Source organism: Berghia stephanieae, chromosome 11 (assembly GCF_034508935.2).
Source record: "Berghia stephanieae isolate SIO BIC M18660-M18661 chromosome 11, UCSD_Bste_1.3, whole genome shotgun sequence".
In the NCBI taxonomy this organism is placed as follows: Eukaryota; Metazoa; Mollusca; class Gastropoda; order Nudibranchia; family Aeolidiidae; genus Berghia; species Berghia stephanieae.
Window position 1 is genome coordinate 34,856,758 of NC_088370.1, and position 25,000 is coordinate 34,881,757.

The 25,000-nt window shown below is 37.1% G+C and overlaps 1 protein-coding gene across 6 annotated transcripts in view; it reads left to right on the forward strand.

Moving 5' to 3' along the window:
• The window catches only part of LOC144956549 (uncharacterized), a 77,791-nt gene that overhangs the window by 11,485 nt on the left and 41,306 nt on the right, over positions 1–25,000 (forward strand). For all 6 annotated transcript variants that reach the window (XR_013641971.1, XM_078887120.1, XM_078887118.1 and 3 more), the window contains exons 4-5: positions 1,022–1,177; positions 8,801–8,896. The gene's annotated coding sequence lies outside the window, so the exon portion shown is untranslated. The remainder of the gene's footprint in view (positions 1–1,021; positions 1,178–8,800; positions 8,897–25,000) is intronic.

Below are 25,000 nucleotides of genomic sequence, written 5' to 3' on the forward strand. Positions count from 1 at the left end.
GAGGGAAACAGTCAAATGTTTGGTATTAGTTTTGGGAGATGATTTATTTTCTCTTGGAAATATCTGTTATGTATTGTCAGATGTGTTTTATGTTTAGGATAAATTCTGTAAACGTTTGAATGTATTCCGTATTCCTCTCTGTAGGATCATAAGCTGGTGTCTGGATGAGACTTTCAGGTGATCTCAAACGAAGTACACTGATAGTGGCGGGTGGTTGGATGGGAGCATCACCCTTGAATCATATACCTATGATGTTCGCATAGGTATACGATCCGATAGTGATGTCGTTTCTTCTTCTCTTTACTAGCCTATCCCGTTTCTTTGGTTTGTGATTGTATTTTTGACAGGGATATTTTTTTCTGTAAAATCTTTTGCCTGTTTGTTCTTGGTATTTATAATTTAGCTTATGAATATCTTAGGTTATGATTTGATTACATTGTACTATTTTTGTTAGATTGCTTGTTTTTTGTTTCAGCGGTCTCTCATATAACCTCAATTGTGTTGGAAGAGACCTAAAGCAACAAACAAACAAAAAAAAAAAAAATACACTGATAGTGTGCTCTTGGAATCTACATCTGTGCCCTATTTTAACAATTCCCCTCTGTCTTACTTTTCATTTGATACCTTTACTTGTAATTTTAAAATAAAATAAAATAAATAAAATAAAACTCCCTTTATTCACTCCATAGGTTGAAATTTGTCTCTAGGGTCTATTCCAATGGAAGACTGGAATAACCCAGGCGTCAGCCGCAATGCAGCGCCGCAAATTGAGCTAGGGCGAGGTGACTTGCTCAAGGACACACAGCGCAGCGGCGTCTGATCGAATTCGGTACCTTTTGGGTACGAAGCAAAGACGGTATCTCTGAGCCACGCAGCCCCCTTTTTACTATCTCAATTTCTTCCTTGTGCTGATCAGTGATAAGTTCTAAATGTGTCGTGCAAGTGCCGTAAGATTTTAAAAAATATATATATATATATGTATAACAAACGTTTTCATTGCGCCTTTTACTATCTCTCCCAGACAAAACAGCCAATCAACACATCGAGAAACATCGAGACAAGCCGGAAACGAGCCCGAAAGGCTCACTAGGATTTGAACCTCCGCCTCCCAGGATACAAACCCAATCATCTCAAATCACTACACCATCGGACTGTTGAATCTTCTTTTACAGTTTCGGTAAGTTGAGCCTTTTTTTTTAGCTTTTATATAGCGCAATATCCACTAAACGTGCTCAAAGCGCTTTACATGGGTTCCCTGGTCAACAGCAACATTTAACATGTAAGGCGTGACATGACGTCTTTTAGGCGATATTACAATTTTTTTTTTGGACTAAAACAACGCTGTTAACGACCAGGTACTCATTTTACACATGAGTACGGTGAGAATGTGAGTAAAGAGCCTTTTCCAAGGACTCAACTATGCGCCGAGCGCGAGGCTCGAACCCAGTACCTTTCGATCCGAAGGCGAGTGTCATACCACTAGACCACAAAGCCGCACATATTCTCTAAGGAAGTAACCCGTATAAATTTTTTAAAGCATTTACCAGTTAGCCTTTGTTATGACATACAAGTGTATCGTAAGCGCATGGAAATTTCATTGGGATAGGAGGAACGAAGTCGACGTCAATCAGCTGTTTCAAATAAATAACGTGAAATTGAATGTAAGCTTCAATTTAATATACGAAAACAGATAAAATGGACGTTTCGGGTTTCCCCTTTATCAAAAAAAACAGGATGAATGAATCGCTACAGAAGAATGAGATAATGTGGTAGTGGCGTTGTTAAGATGAATAAACAAAAACATTGATGGGAAGGAAATAGTATGCTCCTTTGTTTTTTTTGACACAGTTTTGTGATTAGCTCTCACTAAATTATATCAAATCCTTCTATAAAAGTTTTACGTCCATTGAAGGACTTGACACGTGTGTCCGCAAGTTATAGAAGGAACAAAATTGACATCACTCATCGCGTTGTTATTGTTTTTAGCCATCCATTTTATAAGTTCTCGCTAAATTTTATCAAATGTTTAAGATAGCACAAACGTTTCGTGTCTGGGTGGGATTCCTGGCCTCCCATAGTGGGCAGGTTGGTACTTACTGTGTACTCTTCCCCCCTGTATCTGTTTTCCAATTTGCTTTCTGTGAGTTTGTCTTGGGATGAGATTACTTGGTTTTGTCTTGATCCTGGCCGGAGTTCCTTGGCTGGGAGGGACACAGTCGAATGTATTGACCCCCCCCCCCCCCCAATTAGTTTTGCTGATCACATTTCTTCATAGGTCACATTTAACCATGCTGTGATTTTAGCCCAATATATACACATATTTCTATAGATATAGCTGTCTTTTAGTTACAATCACTTTACACATATTTTCGACAGGGATACGATAATCAAATGATCTAAGCGAGTCTCTATGCCGCTTGGGAGTTGCACAATGTAAACAAAACCAAAATCAAATATTTGCCCTCCTCTCCTACTCCCCCCCCCCCCCCCCCACCGCCCCTCTCCCCCCATTTATTCCCAACCGCCACTCCTTATATCCCCGTCGTCATACCTGGTACAGGTCATGTGTGTGCACCACAGACTACTAGGAGCAGACCTGATAACAGCCACTTTTTAGTGGCTAATCGCCGCCATCGTATTTAATGTCTAATTTGGTTTATCATCATAAACCTGGCCTTTTTTCTATTTTCCGTCCACAAATCAAGGTTAATCGAGCTCAGTCAAAGTCATTCAAACAAAGATAAAATCGCACAGCGTCCCTGGTTGCATAAAAAATAAAATGGCGGCGCTCGACCTCTCACTAGCCCCTTTTGATGACGTATTCCTACCTGCTGTCGTATCTAGTCCTGTGTTATCTATGGTGTGCACTAAGATATTTTGTTGTCCTTGTGGAGTAGGTAGCGAGTGGTCATTTGGTCCCTACTGGTCACTTTGACATTGCACTCAAAAAGTCGTAGTACGGTGTCACAAACATACCAAAGGTTCACTCTCGTATCCATTCCATTCCACTACACATGGATATGAATACGTGTTATATAAAGATCTGGGGGTTTCCTCTTGAGGACCGGTGGAGGGAGTGTTTTGCGTCTGTGTATGCGTGTGTGTTTTTTTTATTTCTTTGTTTTGTCTAGCACCATTTCATAATACCTTTTCGGAGTCAACAAATGTTTTGTTTTGGTTTTGTTTTTTTGTTGTTTTTATTTGTTTTTTTGTTTTTGTTGTTTTTTTTTTTTTTTTTTTTTTTTTTTTTTTTTTTTTTTTTTATTTAAGAGGAAAATCCACTCACTCATCATTGAAGGCAATTGCTTGTACCTAATGTCGTAAATTATTAAGCTTGAATAGGATTTTCACTTTGAGAACTGAATTTTTATTTATCCCCTCCCCCGATCTTACACTTACTTCCTCCCTTATTCTTACTTTACCCTCACTCACTCACTCACTCACTCACTCACTCACTCACACACTCGCTCAGTCACCCACTCACTCACACACTCACTAACTCGACAACACACTCACTCACTCACTCACACACTCACACACTCACACCACTCACCACACTTCACTCCACCACACTTCACCCACCACACTTCACTCACACACATTCACTCACTCACTCACTCACTCACTCACTCACCAACTCACTCACTCACTCACCCACTCACTCACTCACCCACTAACTCAACAACACACTCACTCACACACTCACTCACACACTCACTCACACACTCACCCACTAAATCACCAACACACCAACGGACTCACTCTCTTTAAACGCCCCACTTAAAAGAAAATAAAAAAGAAAAAGAAGAAAGAGGAAAGACCAAAAAAAAAAAAAACAAGAACAATGCAACTTATTCATGGTTTTGTGACGAGATTGTTTTTCAAGTACCCGGGCATGGTCACTTTAGTGGAAACTCTTCATTGTCTTAGTGACCAACACTGCAATGAACCAGTTAAGAAGAAAACGGTAAGGGCTGCCTGAAGCCGGTGATCGTAAAATACTAACGAAAGAGTGAAAATACGAAGCCTTTCCATTTTCACTCTAATGAACCAGTTAACTGCCGTACTCTGTAAAGACACGTTTTTGAAAATTTGGCCAGAAAACTCGTCCTTCAAATGATATCGATCGATTAAAATGAGTAGTCCCAGGTTTGATGGATGGATCGGAGCCGCACTTTGGAAAAGAAGAAACCAACTCGTATTTAATATTTTGTTCAGAAAACTCGTCCTTGAAATATCGATCGATCAGGTTGACTCTTACCTTGGCAAAAACTCGTGTAAAGCGCTTTGAGCACGTTTAGTGGATATACAACAGACCTGCCAAGTAGTATGATTATTTCATAGAACAACGAATTGTCGTGTCCTAATTGGATTAGTAGTCTGATGTCACACCGCCCAACAACGGCGGCCATCTTGGTTCTAAACAAAGAAAATCATTGCTTTTTATTCTTCATGCTGGCTAGAAATTTTCATATGCCTTGTGATCAGAATGTGTAAAAGTCAAAACATGATCAAATTTTTTTTTTCCTCTGGATACGCTTTTATGCTCACCGGAGAAATATTTCATACGGGCGTCCGCCATTGTTCCGATAGTTTAGAGCCAGTGTTACTAAGTTACCATGCGTCATTAGGAAGGAAGTGACGTTACGACTGTTGAAGAGAAGAGTATTGACAATTCTTTTTAAAGATCATCTGTTCTTCAATGAACTTCTTGAAACCAAGTTTTGTTGACAGGGCGAGTATATAAAGGATTTTACAGCATTATTTTTAATGTATTTTAAAGTACAAATCGGTCATTTTTTAAAGTACAGAAGTTATGTCTATCATTTCGTGGATAGCTCATACGGTAGAGTCACGATCTCCCCGGCCAGGCGGAGTTGTCGTACCAGTAAGGTCGCGGGTTCGAGCGTAGCCATCGTTGTTATTATAGCCTGATACTACTACGCAAAAGGACTGGCAGTTTGACGTCATTATTTGGTTTTTGCACCGCTTAGTGAGTTGTTAGTAGAGCTCATGGAAACAAGTCATTTCATTGGTTGAACTATTGAATACAACTCACGATTTGTTTTCTTTTGTGGCTAAAGACTGGCATTTTGACGTCATTTTTTGGTCAGTATCAGGATATGTTTACGAAGGCCCCATCGCCGCCGCGAAGTTTTTATTCTCTGTTGTCTTCTGGTTACTTTCCTACTCACTTCATTTCTTGTTAATGTCTTCTACGTTGTTGTTACCCATGAAAGCTATGAATTTTTCCAATTTCAAGTCGGCATGTTTGATAATATTATCCTTTTGATGAACGCTCAAGGTCACGGGATGTCCGAGTGTCCGGTCACGTCACTGCTGTCCACTTAGCGTTTTTGGCGTTTGGACACTTTGAATTGTGTAATAGGTCTTTGCCTCTAATTGCATTGAAATAACACTCGACAGCAACAAAGGAATGGCCAGGTCCTAAAGCCTTCTTCAGAATTTCAGTACGCTAGTACAAAACCCAAGCATTCTCATTTCAAAACAAATGTTTTTATTTGTTTTTAAGGGTTTTACGGCGCTTGCAACACATTTAGGTCATCTCTCTCTCTCTCTCTCTCTCTCTCTCTCTCTCTCTCTGTCTCTCTCTCCCCCCCCCTCTCTCTCTCTCTCTCTCCCTCCCCCCCCCCCCCCCCCCTCCCCTCCTCTCTCTCCCCCCCCCCCTCTCTCTCTCTCCCCCCCCCCTCTCTCTCTCTCCCCCCCTCTCTCTCCCTCCCTCCCTCTCCCCCTCTCCTTTATTCATCTCTTTCCATAGTCTAAAAATATATAAAGACAAAGATAATCATGTGACCACACACACACACACACACACACACAGACACACACATCTGTGACCAATGTCCAGAGAGTGCGGTCATTTCGCAGCCTCTTGAACGTTAGAGCGGAAGTAAAAAATTATGGTGCACTTGTACAACACTCTGCCTTCCTTCCGCGTGAATGCGCAGAATCCGTGAGTGAAAGAATATCTTTGTCACGTCAATAGAGCAGTCTTTTTACATCCGGCTCGCCATATTATAGGTTTAAATTATTTCGCAAGAATTTTCCTAGAGTTGTCTGAATTTGAAGTTTGAATATATTAAAATAATAGACGGAATGAGAAATTGTGCGGGAAATAATTGTCTAATCCTCGTTATTATCTCAAAATGGCGAAAACGGAGTTAGGGGTCTTTGGAAAAACACTCTTCAAATGATTATAACAGCTTGAAAGAACAAAAAAAACAAAACAAAAAAAAACACAAAAACTATTTTAAAACACACACACACACACACACACACACACACACACACAACCCACTGAACACGACGCGTTTCGGGCTCAAAATATTTCTTCAGCCAGTCACAGTTCCATCGATTGGGTGATTATGGGCCTGATACACGATGTATTCACGTTTTCTAACTGCTTTTTGTGATTAGCTGATGAAGGGTTTGAATCCGTGTCTAGTATTTTCTTTTCATTTTTTTAAAAGCTGTTTTGTCTGGGCGGGGTTCCTGACCTCCCATAGTGGACAGGGAGGCACTTACTGCGTCTTCTATCCCCTTATATCTGTTTTCCAACTTGCTTTCTGTCTTTGTCTTGGAATGCGATTACTAAGTTTAGTCCTGACCATGGCCGGAGTCCTTGGCTGGGAGGGAAACAGTCGAATATATAGTTATAGTTTAGGAAGATGATATTTTTTTCCTTGTAAATCATCTCTCTGTTATGCATTGTATTTTGTTATATTATATATGATTTGTATACATTTCAGTATTTACCTTTTAGTAGATACCTGTGCTTGTGTCTGGATGAGACTTTTAGGTGATCTCAAACTAAGTACATTGATGGTGTGATCTTGGAATCTATATCTGTTTCCTATTTGAACCAATTCCCCTATGTCTTAATTTTTCTTGGATGCTTTAATTGCAATTCTAGAAATTTTTACTAGCCCATTTTCTTCTTTTTACTGGCGCTGATATAACCTAAATATGTCGCAAGCGCCGTAAAACCCTTAAAAACAAACATAATAATTTCTTCTCTTTTTTTTTTTTTGGAAGCAGTTTTGTGCGTTCAATTTTTTTAAATTTATTTTCTTTTTTGTAAATTGGTCAGCAGCTGTCGATGACTGTCGCCCTTTGTGGTGACTTTGAAGTGACCAATATGACTCCGTCCACTGCATCATTGACCCTTGGTCACACCTGTCAATTTATATCACTACTAATGTTACACGGAAAGGTCTGGTCTGGTCAAGCCTGGTGACGTATTTGCATGTACGTGGTTTTTAATGATTCGAACGATGCAGCTGTGATATCGAATGGCCTGCTCACAAACTCATGCGTATGTGTGTAGATGATGATGATATACGCTTTCATGCGCGCACATGCTCGCCCATGCACGTAACGCACTCGCGTGTAGATGCATGCATTATTATACCACAAGTACAAAAAATGCCTACAATGAGAGAGAGATAGAGAGAGAGAGATAGATAGATAGATAGATAGATAGAGAGAGAGAGAGAGAGAGAGAGAGAGAGAGAGAGAGAGAGATTTTGCATATTAAATTTTTCCTCACCAACTATAGGAAAATCGTTACATTCGTTACGATGCAACAAATATTTTTCGTATTCAAATTTCTCTTGTATATATCATAAAATTTAAAGAAAATGAACACAGTGTGTTGTAGATTCGAGTATGTTTTGCTAAAGAAATTACGTATCGCAAGAATGTACTGATAAACAATCTATTTTTGTGTTAGTTGGGTGTTTTTGGGGAAAATCCTGAAAATGGCTGGTAAGGAGAGAGTAAAAACGGCTTGGTTAAAAGACGACATTAGATAAGTATTAAATTTGCCTCGTAGTTAGTGTGTTCGACGTGCACATATTTGAAGGTCTGATTACCGAACGCGATTACCTGCTTGATTTAACATTGTTGTAATTGTTTATTCATCTTTTAACAACGCCACTACCACATTATCTCATTCATCTGTAGTGTTTCATTCATCCTGTTTTGTTGATAAAGAGGAAACCCGAAACGTTCATTTTATCTGTTTTTCAAATTAAATTGAAGCTTACATTCAATTTCATATTATTTATTTCTTCCGAGCTTCGAGCAGCAACATTTACACGTTTTTAATGGAGAATACTTTGCGTTTGTTTGAGAGAATTTCTTTCCATTTCAACAATGATGAGACCATCATACCAGTTCGGACTATCAGACCTCCAAACATGTACACGTCGCCCGGGGTTAATTTCATTTCGTGATGCATTGTTCTAATCAGTTATAATTTTTATCGTAATGTCTCGGTTTACCATATTATGTTTTCCTTTTTTTTTTAAACCTTTGTTATGATATCGCCCAAATAATTCACGGTCCACATTATGGCCAACTACATTATGGCCAACCACATTATGGCCAACCACATTACCCAAATAATCATGAGGCTCTTTCCGGGATAATTACCCAAATGAATGATAATGTGGCTATTTTTGGGCCACATTCCCCCAATAATGATGTGGCTGTTTGGGCCACATTGCCCAAATAACCATGAGGCTGTTTTTGGGCCACATTGCCCAAATAACCATGAGGCTGTTTTTGGGCCACATCACCCAAATAATCGCATGGCTGTGACACAATGTCCTTATAATCTTTATTAACTTATTTATTTATTTATTTATTTATTTATTTATTTATTTATTTATTTATTTATCTATCTATTTATTTATTTATTTATTTATTTTATTTATTTGGTCAATACTGCCCAACTTATCGCCCTGTAATGCTAATTAATTCCTCTCCTCCACAGACACGCCACCCCATAGCAATCTCCACCAGATCCAAGACAAGCATTTGGATGCACACGTATCTCCAACTTTTTTCTAAACGCCATGAATGATTTTTGGTAAGTCCTCCGTTTATTTCCCTCTCTACACAGCCCCGGCTCCATCTCCATCTCTGGGCCCAATATGGCGGTTATTTCAGTGTGGCTGGATGGGATCTTTTGCCCTTCCATAGTTCTGTCGTGGGTGGGGTTCCTGACCTCCCATAGTCGGCAGGGAGATACATGCTGTGTCTTCTATCCCTCCATACCCGTTTTCCAATTGATTCCTGTCATTGTCTTGGAATGAGATTACTTAGTTTTGTCCTGATCCTTGCCGGAGTTCCTTGGCTGGGAGGGAAACAGTCGAATGTATAGTTATAGTTTTGGGAGATGATCTTTTTTTCCTTGTAAATCATATCTCTGTTATGCATTGTATTACGTTTATAATTGGTAAACATTTGAGTGTATTCCTCTTAGTGGGGACCTGTGCTTGTGTCTAGATGAGACTTTTACGTGATCTCAAACTAAGTACTTTGACGGTGGAATCTACATCTGTTCCCTATTTGAACCAATTCCCCTTTGTCTAACCTTTTCTTTTGTGCTTTAATTGTAATTCTAGAACTTTTTACTATCCCATTTTCTTCCTTTTTACTGTCGCTGATATGACCTTAATGTGTTGCAAGCGCCGTAAAACCCTTAAAAACAAAAACAAAACATAGTTCTGTCATGCTATGGAAAAAGCAAATATGTCTAAATTTGTGTTTCTCCAAGAGTACGGCACAGTTGGCAGGGGGAGGCCCTTACTGTGCCCTCTACCCCCCCCCCCCCCACACACACACACACACATCAACCCGGTATATTATGTTTTCTAACTTGCTTTCTGTCCTAGTCTTGGAACGAGATATCTTGTTTTTGTCCTGGCCCTGGCCGAAATCCTTGGTTGGGAAGGATATAGTCAGATGTATAGTAATAGTTTGGGTAAGTGGTATACTTTTCCTTGTAAATAATCTCTCAAATATTCACACACACACACACACACACACACACACACACGAGAGAGAGAGAGAGAGAGAGAGAGAGAGAGAGAGAGAGAGAGAGAGATGTGCCAAATTTAACCTTTTCGTTGATGGGCCTTCAACTTTCTCTCTGGACCGGTCACTCTGGTCTATCTGCGTCACCTTGTATCTGTCTGTCTGTTTCATGGCTTAGCTACCACTCTGTTAGAAAATGAAACATTTTTGGAATTAGGTTCTGTGTTATGAGGTTAGAGAGAGAGAGAGAGAGAGAGAGAGAGAGAGGGGGGGGGGGGGGGGGAGGGAGAGAGGGAGGGAGAGAGAGATAGCTAGAGAGAGATAGAGATAGCGAGATAGAGATAGATAGATAGATAGATAGATAGAGAGAGGGGAGAGAGTGAGTGAGTTATTGGATATAATGCAATTTAGTCGATGGGCCTTCAACTGTCTCTTGTGGACCGCCGGGGTGGCCGCCCTTGCTGTCTGTCCTATATATACATCGACGCCTGTTTCATTCCACTTGTTTTGTGGTTAAAACTGTCGTTTTGCCAAGGCCCTGGCTGGGATCTTTTTAAAACTTAAATTCAAAATAATATGCACATGCCTTGTATGAATATTATGTTCAGAAAATCAATGCCCAAAACACACACACACACACACACACACACACACAAAACAAAACAAACAAACAAAAATACAACTACCAAACACGGAACGTCTCGGAGTCTCGGCTCAAAACCCTTCTTTACCCAACAAACAAAAAAAAAAAACATACAATGAAAGGGGGCAGCGTGGCCGAGCAGTACAGTCGTTGCTTCGTACCCAAAAGGTACCGAGTTCGATCACCCGCCGCTGCGCTGTGTGGCCTTGAGCAAGTCACCTCGCGCCTTAGCTCAATTTGGGGCGCGGCACTGCGGCTGACGCCTGGGTTATTCCAGCCCTCCATTGGAATAGACCCTAGAGGCAAATTTCCCCCATGGGATGAATAAAGGGAATGTTATTCTTTTATTTATTATTTATTATAAAACATAGATACTGGAAAAAACGACAAATAGATAGACGGCAGGGAATATTATTATATTCCAACTGAGCCCCAATGTAGTAAAGTAAACAGATGGTCAATCTATCTATCCATCGATATAGATAGTTCGAAGATGACGTCACTCAGGTCTTTGTTATTGTTTTTTGCCATCCGCGTTTATGAGTATTGCTCACTGAACTGTATTGACCTGACTATAAACGTTCATGGATACACAGTTTTGTATGTTGGTCCGTTATACTTCCGGATGGCAATGTTATGAGCTTCTTAGCCAAGCGCATACTATCTATGATTTATCTACAAATCCTGGAGCACTATTAGTCCCTTCTTCTATATTAACCTTTTAAACATCAGTGTCCCCAATAGAAACTTGAGGTCAAGCAATACTATCTGTATTATGAAGTAGATTAACTCAATCCTAGAAATTTTTGCTACTTTTCAAAATTGGGAAAAAATGTATTAAAAATGAGCATGTACATAGTACAGGTAGTTTTATTCAACCACCATTAACATGCAAAAATTACCGCAAACTCGGGGGTTTGGGAGGGGAGAGACTTTAAAAAAAAAAGTTTCCCCCCCTCCCAAACCCCCAAGATAATATTTGTTTAAAGTTTCCCCCCTCCCAAAACCCCAAAATTATTTGGGTCCCCGAGTTCGCGGTAGTACCGAAAGTAACCCTAGTAAATGACGGATATTGTCGGTGTTAGGGTTGAGTGAGTTAATAAAATGAGAAAATGCTTTTTATCAGAAAACTTCATAATATCTCAACACAACATACCTGCACCGCAGTACACAGGGTCTTACAAGGTCATCTGCTCAATGGAGGAGAACCAGAACTGGAAAAGGGGAAAGGGGATAGAGATATAATGACCTCTGAATTTTTTCAAATACCAAAAACACCCCCCCCCCCCCCCCCCCCCCCCCCCCCCCCCCCCCTCCCCTTCCACCAACCTTCCTCAACTTCTTACACTTTTCATGAATAATAATAATAATATAGCTATAAAATTGCCGGTATTATTATATATAGTAGTGGCTGTGTTACAGTTTAAGCAGTTGTTGGTTATATTATTATCTGCAGGTTGTGAAAAGAAAAAGAAAAAATGCCGAGAAGAGAAGGTGGTGGATTGGGGGGGGGGGGGGGGGAGGGGGGAGAGTGACCAAAGATAAAAAGATAGTTAGCGACTTGACTAATAATAAAAGTATTGTGGAGAATATAAAAAAAATAGTGCAAAGCAAAAAGTGGAACCGGCCTAGATTAGTTTTGAAGGCTGAACGCAAAGGTGGATGGTCGAAGGGCTATTGCCTTCCCTCACAACAAGGTGGAAAGGAACGTCGCCGAGGATTGACCTCTGTTGTATAGGGAGGTATTGATTATAAAATGATTTGTCAGGTGTTTCTCAGTTTGGTCTTTTCATATATTATATTTTCCTCACTTCAATGAATTGATTCATTAATATGTGTGTGTGTGTGTGTGTGTGTGTGTGTGTGTTTATGCAAACGTGTGAGGGTTGGGGGTGAAGAGATAGAGAGAGAGAGAGAGAAGGGGGGGGGGGGAGGTCGCGCGGAAGCGGCAGGGACAAGGTCATAAAAACTAGGTCACCAAGATGCATAATGATAATAAATAATGATTGCATTGTCCACAACAAATTCTGTCGTCTCTGATCGCTGGACGTGTGATAAATATTGATTTGATCGCCGTCTGCTGTCTGGTAGTGGTGGTGGGGAGGGGGGGGGGGGATGGGCATTGGTTTTTGTTTATATTGCGTTGATGTAATGATTTTATTTTTTACTGGTTTACTTACTTAGTCCCCCCCCCCCCCTTTCCCCCGTGACGTATATACATAAGGCCGTCCATATTCATCATTCGCCTCTTGTCTTGTGATGTCTGCCATGTATGCCTCGTCCCAGGTCAGCTCTCCGGTTTTCATGTCTCTGTCAATAGGATTCAATAGTCTGATGTCACATCCGCCCAGCAACCAACAGCTTGGTTCTAAACAAGAAAATCAGTATTTTTTATTCTTCATGCTGGCTAGAACTTTTTCACGTCATGTGATCACAATGTATAAAAGTCAAAACATGATTAGATTTGTTTTTCTCCTCTGGATACACTTTTATGCTCGTCGGAGAATTATTTCATAAGGGCGTCCGCCATTGTTCCGATGGTTTACTATGCGTCATTACGAAAGAAGTGACGTCACGACTGTTGAAGCCTATTCCCATGCTTTCTTTGGTCGCCCTGGTTGTCATCAGCTGCTTCTGCTCATATTATTATGGTTCAATTGCATTTAACCCTCTCCATACCAACTACAGGAAAATCGTCACATTCGTTACGATACAACCAACATTTTTCTTATTCAAATTTCTTTTGTACATCATAAAATTTAAAGAAAATGAACATGTGTGTTGTAGAGCATGTTTTGATAAAGACATTATTTATCGCAAGAACTTACTGCTTTGTGTTTGAGTGATAAAAAATCTTTTTTCTGTATTAGTTAGGTGTGAAGTTTTGGGGAAAATCCTGAAAATGGCTGGTAAGGAGAGAGTTAATGAGGTCAAAAAGAGACTGGGGGATCACAAACTTTTGGCAATCAAGGATCAAAATCGGTCTATCTCTATCTATATCTATCTATCTCTATCACAGTCTGTGTATTTGTGTTTTGTGTGTTTTGTTTTGTCTTTTTTTTTCTTTTATTTTTTATTTTTTTGTAGCTTTTTTTTTTTTTGGTGGCTTTTGTTTTTTTGTGGCTTTTTGTCTAGATACTTGTGCATGAATAACTAAGGGGGGAAAAAATATAAATTGTCTGGCCCAAAACCAATCGCAGACGAACCCAGGAATTGTGTGAAATGGCCAGAAAATCACGTAGGTCGCTCACACCAGGCAGTGCGCACGCACGTGCATTGGACGATGTGCACGGGTTGTTACAATCGGGGAAACAGTTTAATCGAAACTCTCCGTCCTCGGGCTCATTTTCTTTGTTTACTTTCTATTTATATTCTGTTGCGGCTACTATGTGGTCTAGTGGTATGTGCACTCGCTTTCGGATCGGAACGTAGCCATCGTTATGTTATAGCCTGATACTGAAATTCAAAAGGACTGGCAGTTTGACGTCATTATTTGGTTTTTGCGCCGTCTAGTGAGTTGTCGTTAGTAGAGCTCATGGAAACAAGTGGTCCCATTGGTTGAACTATTGAATACAACTCACGGTTTGTTTTCTTTTGTGGCAAAAGACTGGCATTTTGAGGTCATTTTTTGGTCAGTATCAGGCCATAACTTTACGAAGGCCACGGTCGGAAGGTCCTGGGTTCGAGTCTTGCTCGCGCGGCGCATAGTTGAGTCCTTGGAGAAGGCTCTTTACTCATGTTCTCTCACTGTACTCAGGTAGGTGTAAAATGAGTACGTGACCGTTAACAGCGTTGTGTCTGTCCGAAAAAAAAAAAGTAATATCATCGCCTAACAGGCGTCATGTCCCGTCGTAACTGTTAAATGTAGTTGTTGGCTGGGGACCCCTTGTAAAGCGCCTTGAGCACGTGTAGTGGGTATTGCGCGATATAAAAACTCAATTATTATTTATTATAGTTTTTAACCGTTTTTCTTGGCTGGGATTCCAAAAAAAAAAAGTAATAAAACTCCCTTTATTCATCCCATTGGGGATATTTGTCTCTAGGGTCTATTCCAGGGGAAGACTGGAATAACCCAGCCGTAAGCCGCAGTGCAGCGCCGCAAATTGAGCTAGGGCGAGATGACTTACTCAAGGCCACACAGCTCAGCGGCGGGTCATCGAACTCGGTACCTTTCGGGTAAGAATTCCTGACTTTCCATAGTGGGCAGGGAGGTACTTTCTGCGTCTTCTATCTCCCTATAATATGTTTTCCAACTTGCTTTCTGTGTCTTTGTCTTGGAATGAGATTACTTGGTTTTGTCCTGGTCCTGGCCAGATGCTCTGGCTGGGAGGGAAACAGTCAAATGTATAGTTAGTTTTGGGAGATGATATTTTAAAACTTGTAAATCATCTCTCTGTTATGCACTGTATTGTTTTGTTTTATGATTTGTAAACATTTGAGTGTGTTACTCTTAGTTGGGACCTGGGCTTGTGTCTGGATGAGAATTTTAGGTGATCTTAAACTAAGTACTTTGATTGTGTGCTCTTGGAATCTACATGTTTCCTATTTGAACCAATTTCCCTTTCTCTTCCCTTTTCTTAAGTGCTTTAATTGTAATTCTAGAACTTTTTACTATCCCGTTTCCTTCCTTTTTACTGGGGCTGATATGACCTTAATGTGTTGCAAGCGCTGTAAAACCCTTAAAAACAAACAAAACAAAACGTCCCCGTCAGTCGCACCACTCTGGGTTCATACTTTTTCCCCCCCCCCTTAATTTTTTTCAACAAGTCGTGAAATGCACTCACTCGGGGTACCATTACTAGTAAATACATCCTTTCCCCCCCCCCTTAGCCCCCCCCCCCCCCCCCCACCGCCCCATTCCTAGACTCAGCTCAGCCTCTCTACTATTTAATAGTCACTACTCCCCCCCCCCCCCCTAACACACACACACACACACACCTCTCCGACGTCTTCCTTTCTGAAGTCACCCACCCCTCGACATTCCCTAAATCGTTTCGTGTTCTTCCGTCTCGTCGTGTCGTCCTTGCGTCGTCTGTACTTGAAGACTGACTGACTGACTGGACCTGACAACAGATGTAAAATGCAAAATGCACATCGGCTATTATTTTCTCTATTGAACGTTTGGTGACTTTTTGCATGATAATTGGATTCAGTAGTCTGATGTCACGCCGCCCTGCAACGGCAGCCATCTTGGTTCTAAACAAAGAAAATCATTACTTTTTATTCCTCAAGCTGGCTAGAGCTTTTTCATATGCCTTGTGATCAGAATGTGTAAAAGTCAAAGCATGATCAAATTTATGGGTTTTTTCCCCCCTCTGGATACGCTTTTATGCTCGCCGGAGAAATATTTCATACGGGCGTCCGCCATTGTTCCGATAGTTTAGAGCCAGTGTTACTAAGTTACCATGCGTCATTAGGAAGGAAGTGACGTTACGACTGTTTAAGAGTATTACCGATGGACTTTTTTATCGATCGACATTGAAATTTGGACTATGTTTAGCCTTAAAAATTGGTTTAATCTGGCAGAGGGAATTTAGTGAGAACTGATCACCCAACTAGTGATCTCCAAACAATAACAAAAAGTTGAGTGACGTCATTTTTGGTCATTCTATAGATAGTTCGAAGATGACGTCACTCAGGCCTTTTTTATTGTTTTTTGCCATCCGCGTTTATGAGTAATGCTCACTGAACTGTATTGACCCGACTATAAACGTTCATGGATACACACAGTTTTGTGTGTTGGTCCGTTATACTTCCGGATGGCAATGTTATGAGCTTCTTAGCCAAGCGCATACTATCTATAATTTCAATATCTGCTTCCATCTGCTGCTGGTGGACAAAAGACAATATATTCTTTTTTTATAAATAGGGTTGGGGGAGGGGGGGGGGATGATATTGTTTCCTACAGCCCATATTACATGTTTGCCAAAGAGCATAGAATAACTGTCAAATGTTAATATTATAAAACCATTTGTTACGGATTGCTGATATACGAATAATTTAATTTTATCACCCGTTGACTCAAACGGTTACTTAGAATATATGTTGTCCTTAATTTGACCCTGGCCTTGACAATGGCCATCTGGCCACCCTTTTGTCCATTTCATTTGCAGACTAATCTACATCTGTGTTACTTTCCACAATACAGAAGAATGATCATTAAAATATGCAACGGTCTGTACGTTCGCCTTTATTTCTCCCCAAATATTGCGCTCGCCCGACTAGTCATGATTAAAAAAAAAAAGACGAGCTTTTATATAGCGCAATATTTACTAAAGGTGCTTAAAGCGCTTTACAAGGCTCCTTGAACAACAACACTAATCATGAAGAACGTTGCATGGCGCCTGTTAGGCGATATTTATTACAATTTTTATTCGGACTGAGACAACTGTTAACATCCAGGTACTCATTTTCCAACTGAGTAAGGTGAGAGAATATGAGGTTTTTTTTCCAAGGACTCAACTATGCGCCGAGTGAGCGAGGCTCGAACCCAGGACCTTCCGATCCGAAAGCGAGTGTCATACCACTAGACCACATAGTCGCACAGATAAACTGTCTTGTCTGTTCGTTATTGCCGTTATTTCTCCCCAAATATTTCGGGCGCCGGACTAGTCATGTAAATAAATGGATGTCATTGATTGTTGATGTCATCTACTCACGAACTCTGTTACAACATGTATGCACTGCAGTTGAAATGTTTAAATCCAAAAAAAACTCTGATTTGAGGGACGTCAACTTCTTTCATTCTATAGATAGTATGCGCTTGGCTTAGAAGCCCATAACTTTGCCATCCGGAAGTATAACGGACCAACACACAAAACTGTGTGTACCCATGTACGTTTATAGTCGGGTTAATACAGTTCAGTGAGCATTACTCATAAACGCGGGTGGCAAAAGACAATAACAAAGTCCTGAGTGACGTCATCTTCGAACTATCTATAGATGGAACTAAATTTAAGTCACTCATATCTTTGTTGTTGGTTTTAGACAGCTATTTTAATGATTATTATGAAATGATTTCAATCAGACTATAAACGTTTAAAGCTTCGCAGTTTTGTGTGTTGGTACGTTATATCATGTTGGCGGATGCTGTGAGTATTTTACCCAAACGCATAGCATAGAATGAATGATGAATGACTGGGTGGGGTTCCTGACCTCCTATAGTGTGCAGGGAGGTACATACTGTCTTCTATCCCCTTATCTGGGTGGGGATCCTGACCTCCCATAGTGGGCAGAGAGGTACACACTGCGTCTTCTATCCCCTTATATCTGTTATCCAACATGCTTTCTGTCTGTGTCTCGGAATGAGATTACTTGGTTTTGTCCTGGCACTGGCCGGAATCCTAGCTGGGAGGGAAACAGTCAAATGCATAGTTATTGTTTTTGGAGATGATATTTTTTTCCTTGTAAATCATCTCTCTGTTATGTATTATTATATTTGTTATTTTGAATGTATAATGTAAGCATTTGAGTGTATTCCTCTTTGTTGGATTTTGTGCTTGTGTCCAGATGAGACTTATAGGTGATCTCTAAGTAAGTACATTGGTGGAATGCTCTTGGAATCTACATCTGATCCCTATTTTTCCCAGTTCCCCTTTGTCTTACTTTTTCTTGGGTGCTTTAATTGTAATTCTAGAACTTTTTACTATCCCATTTTCTTCCTTTTTACTGGCGCTGATATAACCTAAATGTGTTGCAAGCGCCGTAAAACCCTTAAAAACAAAACAAAAAACAATTGATGAATGAAAGAAGTTGACGTTTTTCGGCTCTTTGCAATTGGGTGATTAGTTCTCTTCAGCCTAAATTCTCTGTGGCATACTACAACCAATGTTTGTGTGTTACGATTGACCTGGCCGGCATATCAACTTACGTCATACCATCAAGATAATATTATTATTATCGCCATTGGAATTTTAATCATGCAATGATCTAGGCTCATTAGACTGTCTGCTGTCTGACGTACTCGGTTGGGGGGGGGGGGGGGGGGGGTGGAAGAACAACGCATTTTTAAAAATTTGGCCAGAATTCTCGTCTTACCTCAAACATCGAGCGATTTAGTTAAGGTGGTCCTCATCAATCTTGCCGAACACTCTAAAACATGGGTCTTCAAGCTGGATGAAGTCCCAGGTTTGAGAATGTTTGAAAATACGAGGATGGTTATTTGAATTGGTCGCGTCGGTATTCTAAGGACGAGCTGGCTGGCTGTACGTTTTCTGGCCAAAACAAATTTGTTTTTTCAGAGTTTAGCATGAAATGCTGGTGTCATGCCGCCAGACTGTCATGTCTGGCATTAGGTGAGCGGCTGTCGGTTACCCAATCCGTCGCTCGCCCGGTGGTTGAGTTCGTGTGAGGACAAATCCCCGATACATCAATGGACGACGACTGACTGAATCGCCGGACCGCTACACTACACCAGACACAATACTAATACTAACTCGCGACTAACGTCACTGACTGATGATAGACAGAATACCGCGATGAGCGCAACAGCAGAAGCAAAAGAATGAAGATGTCGAGAATATTATAGAAGATGAAGACGTAAGAAAAGGAAAGAGGCGGGGGCAGTGTGTGTGTGTGTGCTTGTGTGTGTGTGTGTGTGTGTGTGTAAAAGAGAATATTATGGGAACTGAAAGAGAATATTATGATATATTATTATTATTATAATATCGTTTGTAATTTATCGTGCAAGGAGTAGAAAAAATATCATGGAGGGTAGTAGTAGTAGTATTAGTAGTTGTGGATGATGGTGTAGCCAGCTCGTTGTTGGACTGACTAACTAACGACTAAGAACTAACAACGGACGGACAAGCGTTGCAAATGGATGATGTTGGTCGGTCGTTGGTCGTTGTTGTTGGTCGCTGCTGATGGTCTCTCCTCGCTGGACTGACGCAGACGGCGGACGGCGGCGGTTGCGATGATGGTGGTGGTAGATAGAGAGAGAGAGAGAGAGAGAGAAGAGAAAATACAGACATAGACACAGACCAGTATGGATAATAGTACACTCACGTTCTATTATTATTATTGTTTGTTGTGGTAATGTTGCATGCACCGGAAAGGGTATGGAGATAGTCTTGTCTTAGTCTTGATATATGTTATATTATATCAAGGATGTAAAAAAAACGCGTGAAATGTGAACTGTTTTATAACTAACTGTATATATAGATATAATATAGATAAATTCGTGGTAATGTTGATATATAGCTAGTTATTATAATTGTGATATATCTTTGATAATGTAGTTTGAAGTGACAATTATTGTTGTCGTCTTCAATTCCATTCGATATGTCGTGATGGACAGACAGCATTTGGAAATATTTCAACTTAATTTCAATTTAATTTCAACTGGTCTGCTGTATCTATCTACTGTATGGACGGAAGTTTTTTGAGTTTTTTGTTTTTTAAACTGTGGTGTTTTATTTAGAGCGCTAAAGGACGGACGGGGAGGGGAGGGGGTTGTCAAAAAGTTTCTTAATGTATTGTATATTTTGTTGTTTGTTTTTTGGAGGTTTTTTTTTAAATCTCTTTAAAAACTTGTTTCATTTTATTAATTTTTTGAAATTTATTTATTCATTTAGTCATTAATAAATTTATTTATTCATTTAGTCATTAATAAATTTATTTATTCATTTAGTCATTAATAAATTTATTTTTAAACATGTTTATGCATACATTTATTTATATTTTTTTTATTTGTTGATAAATTTATTAATTTAATAATTTATTTATTCATTCATAATTTTCCATTTGTTGGTTATATATATATATATATTGACGACTTTATTTATTATTCTACGCGTTTGTCTCTTAGTTGATAGTCGGTGTATTTGGTTATTTTAAAATATTTTGGGGGTATTTTATATGGTTATCGTGGGTCGTTGTTTTAGTGTCAATAATAAGGCTAATGATGGTGATGATGAAATGGAGGAGAATGAATAAAATAATAATAACAATAATAGTAATAATAATAATAATGATAATAATGATAGTGTTAATAATATAATATAATAATATAATAATAATAATAATGTAATAATAATATAATAATGTAATATATATGATATGACAATAGTAATAATAATGAAAATGAAAATATACATAAGTGATAATAATAATAATATAATAATAATAATAGTGATAATTATATAATAATAATAATAATAATAAATAATAATAATAATATATAATTAATAATAATAATAATTAATAATAATAATAATAATAATATAATAATATATAGTAATAATAATAATAATAATAATAGTAATAATAGTAATAATAATAATAACAATAATTATAATGATAGTAGTAATAATAATAACAATAATAATAATAACAATAATAATAATAACAATAATAATAATAGACTCTAATATAGGGCTCTTGGCGCAGACAAAGAGGTCAGAAACAGTCCCTTTGCTGGGCGTGTGAAGCGTGAAGTGCTGTACCAACTGAGCCTTTAAAATGTATCCAGGTGATAGCCGGCAATTATGATAACGTGTCCAATTTATTTGATTAGGGTATTTAGGTAAAGTCATATAAAATCGATATTTTTCACGTCAGATAGATATAAGTAATATAATTTTTGCTTTTTAGATTTGGTTCTTTGGTAGAATAACACGTTGGAAATGAAGTAAGGAGGAAAGTGCCAGAAGACAACAGAATAAAAACTTCGCGACGGCGATGGGGGCTCGAACCCGCGACCTTACTGGTGGTACGACAACTCCGCCTGGCCGGGGAGATCGTGACTCTACCGTATGAGGTCTCTACTTCGAGCCCCCATAGTTGCCGCGAAGTTTTTATTCTCTGTTGTCTTCTGGCAATTTCCTACTCACTTCATTTCTTGTTACTATTATCAACATAAGTGCCTGCTCCATTCACTTTTCTGAATTAATGATAAATTGGCCCGTTCTCATTTGTGTACACCGTAGTTTTAAAAATAAAAATTCTGGCCTCATTATTGTTCGAAATGAATTAGATGAATATAGTTTCGTTAATAGTTTAATTATTATTATTCATGAAGTTCCGTTTTTTTTCGAAGTTTTAGACATCAAACGTGAATTAACACTGAAAATAACCCTTTCCTTACCAGCCATTTTCAGAATTTTCCCCAAACCTTCACACCCATCCAACACAAAAAGTTTTTTTCTTACTCAAACAGAAAAGCAACAAATACATTCTATGTATAATATGGATCAGCAAAATGAACTCTACAACACAGTGTCACGTTTTTAAAGCTATAATAACACATTTTTCTTTAAATTGTGTGATTTACAAAAGAAATCTGAATGATAAAAGTTCTGGTTGAATCGTAACGAATGTGACGATTTTCCTATGGTTGGTTAGGAGAGGATTTAAACCAGATTTTAGCGGTTTTTAATTGATTTTATGCGTTATGTTCACGAATATCTAAAAATATATGAATGTGTATGAAACAGTGTCAGACCAAGAAAAACACAAGAAAATAAAAAGAAGAAAAAAAATCTCCAAAAAATCGAGTCTTCCTTGCCTGGGGATCGAACCTTAGACCTCCAATATTTTGGTTCCAAAACATTCTGAAACTGGAAAAGGGCTCAGAAATGGTTTTTCGATCAAATCGAATCAAACTTCATCACACCTAAAGCATTTTAACTCTCCTTACAGATCATTTTCAGTATTTTGCCAAAAATGGCAGACTTACCCAGCAGAAAAATGAATTATTAAAACGCAATCTCTCTACAAAACAACTTTGTTCTTATTAATTAAACAAAGATCATTGTGATGTAGGAAATAAATATGAATGAGAACAAATGTATTTTGTGTCGTAACAAATGTGACGATTTTGCTGTAGGTGGTAAGGAGAGGGTTAAAAGTGATGATTTATTATAGAATGTATTCGGCATTTTATAAATATAATTCATAGCGTACCGTCAATGCAAAAGAGAGGTTTTTAAAAATTATTTATTTATTTATTTATTTATTTTATTTATTTATCGTGAAATATTGTGCGTATTTTTTTTTATTTTTTATTTATTTATTTATTTATTAATTTATTTATTTATTAATTAATTTATTTATATAAATATTTATATATTTATACATGAGTCAAAAGTCAAGCGATATTGAACGTAAATAGTGACTAGATGGGTAGCAAGGACCATGAAGCTATGTACCGTCGTGAAGTCTTTAGGTTTGGTTCTCTAGAGGCAATTGAGAGGAGAGCAACGACTTATAAATTTTAGAGATCTTATACACGAAGAGCGCCGGTCAGGTGACTTGTACTTTATGTAATTTGGTTCCCTAATATCACCATGTAGGTGAGGTGGGGGGGGGGGGGGGGGGGGGGTAAATGAAGCAATGCAAAATGCCAGGAACTTGTTGAAATTGCAGTAATAAATCGTGGAATTGTGCGTATTTATTTATATTTATTTATTTCGTTTATTTATTTATTTATTTATTCATTTATTTTATTTACTTATTTATCTTATTTATCTTTTTATGTGATTTTTATATTTATTTATTTATTTACCAACTTATTAAATCGGTCTCTCAGCACTATACATTGTCTTGTGTTGTTCCCATATCAAGCAATGGTGGTCATGGTCATTGACTGGATTGGTAGCACCAATTTTGAAGCTATTGCGACGGTGTTGTGAGCTTGGGAAAGGCATTTTGAACACATTATCTCACTCGACTCAAGTCTGAATGAGTATAGACTTGATTTATACATTAGCGGATAATTTTTTATAGTGCTGAAACAAATAGAAAACCTGGATAGTGGCCTGTACCTCATTAAACGGAGATTTGGTACAAGATGGTCTATGCCTATTAGGGGAATAAAAGAAGCGTTACGAGCATGGTAAATCCGTGGAAATATTTCAATTAAAATATTATGATCAATAAGAGAAAAAAAATCATTCACAGTCAGAATTTCGCCACTGTTGTGTTGAGATGAAAACAACAAACAATCAAAGAAACAAACAACAAATCAACAAGTAGTTAATAATGATAAATAATAATAATGATAATGATAATGATAATGATAATGATAATGATAATAATGATGATGATGATAATGATAATGATAATGATAATGATAATGATAATGATAATAATGATAATGATACTGATAATAATAATAGTAATAATAATAATGATAATAATGATAATAGACGTCTAATAATAAAAAAAAAATAATAATAATAATAATATATAAAGATAAACTAATAATTAATAATAATAATAAAATAATAATAATAATAAAAAAATGATAATAGACGTCTTAATAATAATAATAATAATAATATAATAATATATAATAATAATAATAATAATAAATAATAATAATAATAATATGAATAATAAATAATATATAATGATAATATAATAATAATAATGATAATAATATAATGATAATGATATAATAATGATAATATAATGATAATGATGATAATGATAATGATAATGATAATGATAATAATAATAATAATAATAATAATAATAATAATAAATAGATGTCTAATAATAATAATAATAATAATAATAATAATAATAATAATAGACGTCTAATAATAATAATAATAATAATAATAATAATAATAATAATAATAATAATAGACGTCTAATAATAATAATAATATAATAATAATAATAATAATAATAATAATAATAATAATAACTAATAATAATAATAATAATAATAATAATAATATAATAATAAGTCTAATATAATAATTATAATAAAATATATAAAAAAATTATATAAATATAATAATTAGATAATAGGCTATAAATTTTATTATTATAATTAAATATAGTATAATTGATTAATATTAATTAATAATATAATAATAATAGACGTCTAATAATAATAATAATAATAATAATAATAATAATAATAATAATAATAATAATAATAATAATAATAGACGTCTAATAATAATAATAATAATAATAATAATAATAATAATAATAATAATAATAATAATAATAGACGTCTAATAATAATAATAATAATAATAATAATAATAATAATAATAATAATAATAATAATAATAATAATAATAGACGTCTAATAATAATAATAATAATAATAATAATAATAATAATAATAATAATAATAATAATAATAATAATAGACGTCTAATAATAATAATAATAATAATAATAATAATAATAATATAGATACGCATGAAGCAGGATGTAAAATTATGAAAAGCCACTTTGGACGTTATAAAAAAAATGTTATATTTCTTTAACATTATTTAATTCATTCCTGGTGCTATTTAGTGCTTGATTACAATGGGGGTTTTTTTTAATTTACACACTCGTTCACGCTTTCAATTGGATTCAGTAGTCTGATGTCACGCGCCCGGCAACGGCGGCCATCTTGGTTCTAAACAAAGAAAATCTTTACTTTTTATTCTTCATGCTGGCGAGAACTTTTCATTCCCTTTTCATATGCCTTGTGATCAGAATGTGTAAAGGTCAAAACATGATCAAATTGATGGGGGGGTTTTCCTCTGGATACGCTTT